This window comes from Raphanus sativus, chromosome 5 (genome assembly GCF_000801105.2).
Source record: "Raphanus sativus cultivar WK10039 chromosome 5, ASM80110v3, whole genome shotgun sequence".
Classification (NCBI taxonomy): Eukaryota; Viridiplantae; Streptophyta; class Magnoliopsida; order Brassicales; family Brassicaceae; genus Raphanus; species Raphanus sativus.
This window is the reverse complement of record NC_079515.1, coordinates 36,156,468-36,162,032: the sequence shown is the minus strand read 5'-3', so window position 1 is coordinate 36,162,032 and position 5,565 is coordinate 36,156,468. Positions and strand designations below refer to the sequence as shown.

Below are 5,565 nucleotides of genomic sequence, written 5' to 3'. Positions count from 1 at the left end.
TATTCCGTTTGATCAGTGATGATCCGTCCACCGATCTTCCTACTCCTCTTGATGACACGACTCTATCCGATTTTGTACAACGAGTATGCTCTCAGTGCTGCTAGGGTATTTTACATTTAATTTGCAGATCTTTGTGCTTATGGTGTGAAGGGATCTTATATAATTTTTTTTTTTTGAAATGTAGTCAATAGCGAGTGTGAACAAGATGGTATATGAGTATAAGCGTAAGCTCAGGACTGCTAGGGCTGAACTTGAAGGGCAGAGAAAGGAGCTCGAGGAGATGGACGCGCTGCGCATAGAGCTAGAAGAAGAGAGGGCCAAGGTGCGAGCGATGCGTTTGGAGAAAAAGCGGATGAAGAAGGAGGCTAAGGTCTTAAAGTCTGAGGTTAGACGTCTCAGGAAGTCACGGACTGATTTTGTGCGAGGGAGAAGATGTACAATGAGCTGGTTGCGAAGTCTGCTTCTCGTTTTGAGGAGATGAGGAAGAGTATGTGAATGAACAGCCAACCTTCCAGTCGATTGTACTGGAGCTGAACAGAAGACATATCAGGAATCGTCTCTCCTGCTGATCGTGAGAGTGCAGCAGGTTGATGCAATTGGTCGTCGCCCTCTTCTTGATCTTGACTGATGAACACGAGATTGAAAGGCTGTTAGGATGATTCTTATGTGGTTATTGTTTGTCTTTTTGCTGTTTATTTTGCGGTAGCCGTTGTCTTGTAGTTTGCTTTTGTAAAAGAGACGGTATTAACTTGATCATTTTGTTGGCCATATCATGTTTTCAACGCTCTCGCCACGCGTATGAATTCATGCTCAAAAAGATGCTAGAGAAACATCTTCCTAATTCCTAAATACTATTCATTGCAGGACACTGATCTATGATAAACTCGATTCTGTTCAGAAAGAAGTGCTGTTTTTGTCATAAAAGATCAACAAAAATCAAGTGTTGTTTTCGTCTTCAGAGGACCTGCTTGAGCCAGTGGCAGTCCACAGCATCTTTCTCTAACTCATCTTTCAACTCGCATAGGCGTTTAAGTGAATCTTTTAGGCTCCATTTTATCAACTGGTATCTCTGCAAATTCTTTCAGAAACTTGTGAGCTCGGGCTGTCCCTCTTGATATTTCCTCGGATCATCTTCTCTGCTCTTTCTCTTCCACTCTCCTGCAAACCACCATAATACTATTTAACCTTTGTCACAACTCTTAGGTACAAATGAGACAAAAAACGGATTCAGACCTCTCTGGGGGAGAAATCTTCCAGTTCTGCAGCTTTCTCCCTTGCGAGCGCCACTACGCTTTCAGGAAGTTGGCAAACTCAGCACATGGATCCCAAAGCTCTGGTCACATGCCCCTGGTTCAACCTAACCAGACAAAACAAGACATCAAAACAATGCTAATTTCGTCTTTGTAAGAAACTCAACCAGAGAGAGACACTTTAACTGAAAGGGTTGCAAGGAATAAATTCTAAGATTCAGCGCATATGAATCTTCTTCTAGGGGAAGAAGCAGATGGGGTTTAACTAAAACAAACCTTGTAAAGCATGGTGAGTTGCGGCTTTCTGTGTCAATATGTGCGCTGACATGGAAGTTTGCAACACCAACGGTGTTACCTGCAACCTCAGAGTTTGCTTGAGCCAAGGCAGTAAGTTCATGGAAGTGGGTAGCAAACAGAGTAGGAGCTTTCTTCACTTGAACCAGATGCTCACATATAGCCCATGCTAAAACTGATACATTCACCAAGATAACGTTAACAACATAATACAGCAAAATCAACTCAAATTCCAACAAAAAAAAAAAGAAGAAACGTTGCAGTTGAAAAACTAACCAAAACCATCATATGTTGATGTCCACGGCCCAGTTCATCGATGATTATCAGTGACTTATCAGTAGCTCCTTTTAATATCGACGCTGTTTCTAGCATTTCTTGCATAAAAGTAGACACTCCACGAAGCTATAACATGAAAGGTAAAAAAAAACTTAAAAGAGGTTTACACAACTCAGCAGATTCAATAACAAAGAAGCAGAGAGTTAAAACTCACTTGGCAATCGCCTGCTCCTACACGTGCAAAGATACAGTCTCTGATGGAAACTGAAGCTTTATCGCAAGGAACAAAGGAACCAACTTGAGCCATCAGTACAGTCACACCGACCTGGCGAATGAAAGTGGACTTCCCTCCCATGTTAGGTCCCGTTATTATTTGAAACCAACTCTCTCCTCTCACCTGATTTTTACAAAGGAATTGCTTCAAGTCAAGGGACACAAAGAATAACAAAGGTGTTTGGTTTATGTTTACCATATTACAATACTTACAAGTCTACAGTCATTTGGTATAAAGTTCACCCAATCTTGAGCTTCTACGCACGGATGTCTGCTTCCTTCTAGTACAATGTCTCCAACATCCTGCAATGTATAAAACAAAGAAGAAAACCCATTAAAATTTTGAAAACGAAACAATCAAATCAACTTGACACTGTACCAACCGAAGAGGTGATTTCTGGTCTACAGTATGGTGTAGGGCAACTGGCAGCCAAATCAGCAAAGCTTAGCAAAACATCCATCTCAGAGAGCATCCCGGCTAGCTCCTCAAACACCTAAACCATACAATATACATTATACATACCGGTGTTCTAAAAATCGATATAGACTTCCGACTAATCAGTTATCTCCTATAAATGGCCTAATTACCCCCTAACAATTTCTTGAACATTGATAAATAGCATACATGTTTATATGATTTAAGATAGCCATTTTTTTGTAACAGTCCAATGCTTAACATGGATAACTAGACATACCTCGGAGAAGCTGGCAACAATCTGAACTACACGATCAACCAGCTCCTTTTGACAGCTTTTATATTCGTCCACAACACTTTGGTACTGGTCCCCAAGTTTCTTAAGCTTTGTGTGGTGTGAACTTCACTCCGTCTTTGCGAGTCTCCAGCACCATGAACTGTGTCGTCAGCTTCTTCCTGATCTTCGGCTCTTCCTTCTTCGTGATCCTGAAACACATGCCCCGAATTGCGCTGCTTTGTCAAGTTTCAAGGCCTTGTCCACCGGAAGATCGAGTTCTATAGCTGTCTTTTTGTGCAGTTCGTGTATCTGCTGCTCCAGCGACTCTTTCTGATCTTTGAGAGATGATAACGTGGTGTCGTAGCTTGAGGAGATCATGTACTCTCCGTTCTCTAGCTGGTCAAGATCTACAGAGTACTCTACCAGATCAATGAACTTGCCGAGGTGATCTGCGTCTGATAAAGCCTCAAGCCTTTTTCACGTATCTCTTGCTGATGAGTGATGAGAATTCTCCAGTGTACTGATGCAGTGATGTTTTGATGAAGGGAAGCCTTATAGCTGACTGCACAGAGAAGATGAAAACTGAATCAATTATCATAGAAAAATTGATACATCAGTTACAAGTACAATTTTTAGTACCTGATAGAGTTTGATAACGTGCTGTAAACCGCCTCTTCTTCTCTCGAGACTCCGGACAAGCCTCTCAACATCTGAGATACGCTTCAGATGCTGTCTAAGATCTTGCCTTAACCCAGCTTCTTCAACAAAGCACTGAACTATATCTAGTCTCATCGTAATCTCATTCAAATCCACAAGAGGTTGCTTGAGCCACATATGAAGCAGTCTCTTCCCCATCCCTGCGGTACATGTTCTGTTCATGAGACCAAACAAACTGAAGTTCCTTGTTTGCATCAGTTTTGCTCTCCATCACATTCAACGCCCTCATAGCTGCAGAGTCGAGCCTCATGAATCCGCCGATATCATATCTGCGTATTGTGAAGTTCCCATAGTTACCCTCGTCCGAAAGAAGTTCAGAGAACGAGAGTAATGCACCTAGAGCAGGGGTGGCAAGCTCAAACCCAGAGATCAAATCTCTAACAGGTTCAATATTCCCCTTCACCAATCTCTTTAGATCTGATTCTAAGTCTCTTCCTTTAAACTCCTGACGACTTCTCTCTGTTGTCATCACACCACACCTCTCCAGAGACTCACGCAAACTTTTGCACTCATTAGTTTTGCCAGACTCAGCTGGAAAGATGCACTCTTTTGCACCTATAGCAACGAGAGAAGACTCCAGGTTAGTGAAACGACTATCATCAATAAACTCAGCTAGTCCAAGAACCCGCCTGGTGAGATCAACATAAGCCATCCCAACAACGCATCTCCCCTCCTGAAAACTCGGAAACAAGGAGACAAACAACAGGCGTGTCCTGCATCTCGTTGTTCGCAAACAGAACATCTCAAAGCTCCAATGTTTTCCAGGAGAACCTGCTTTCACAAGCCTCCAATTCGACCCGCTTCCTTCGTAAAGCTCCACGGATGATCATTCGCTCCAGGAGAAGATCCCTAACGATCGTTTCGAACATGTTCTTACTGATGCTGACGCTCGAAAGAGCGTTTGCTCCACTCCCAATCTGACGTAGAGCAGTGGTTGTGTGGTAATAAGTCTGTGCGATGAAAACTGAGTTCTCTCCATGAGCTGTATAATAATCCTGCAAAAATAAAACGCATTTAATCAAAGTCTAGACACAGTGAGAGAAGTAACCAAAAAAAGTGGTGTAGATTCAGAACTCACCTTGCGATCAAAGAACCTAACAGCTCTCGAGTCCTGTAAAGGAAAAGACCAATCAAAACCACATAAGCATTAGTTAGAGAGCTCTTATTAAAGGCATATCTATCTGTTTCCCTAGAGATAGAAAGAAGGAGAAGGTGACTTTACATTGGTAGGGTTTTGAAGAAGGAGAGAAACCCTTGCGCCTGCTTAGCATCTGAAGGTTAAAGGTAGAAACTTTCGTGAAACCCACAAAACCCCAAATTGATATTCTAACAAAAAAGAATTAGGGTTTTTAGATTACCGAGTTTAAGCTCCGGAAGCTTGTTCGGCTCGTCGAAGTTACCCTCCATCAGGCAGATAAGGTGAAAATATCCTTTTGGCTATGTTCTGAGACTAAAAGGAGCAAATATTCTTTTTCTCCTGACTGACTACTGGAATGGAATAGAAAGAGACAAACTTTTCGAGGCAGGTTATGGTGTCGAGGTTGGCGGGAAAATGATTGGCGGCAACTTTTTTTCGCGGCGGCGCGTGGATCAACGTTGTTTTGCGATACGCGTGTCGGTCCATTTAAAGATAAAGCTCATTAACTCGTATTGGGCTTACTGGGCTAAATAAACATCAAGTTCGTTACTTCATTTATTACCGAAATCCACGATTTTGGGACTACGTTTCATGAAGAGGAAAATATTTCTTTTTTAGAAACATGATTAGCAACAAAATTGTTTAGATTGTGATAGATTTTCATATATATCATTACCTAGATAATTTAATTTCTGTGATTTGCATATATATATATATAGTTGATGATTGTTTCTTTTTTTTTTGAAAGGTATAGTTGATAAGTTGGAGAACTTTGGACAAAGGGAAGTGGAAGGTTTGTACAAGAAAGCACTATTATTGGCGATATGATCGCCTTCGATGAGCCACAGAAGTCATATGAACTTATCTTTATGTCATTTGTGGTTCCATATAGTCAGGGTATATTCCTTCTTTTTCTTTATTTATT

The 5,565-nt window shown here is 41.5% G+C and overlaps 1 pseudogene; it reads right to left on the bottom strand.

Moving 5' to 3' along the window:
- Positions 1-1,081: 1,081 nt before the first annotated feature.
- On the bottom strand, positions 1,082-4,677 carry LOC130495002 (DNA mismatch repair protein MSH2-like; annotated as a pseudogene).
- Between the last annotated feature and the right edge of the window lie 888 nt (positions 4,678-5,565).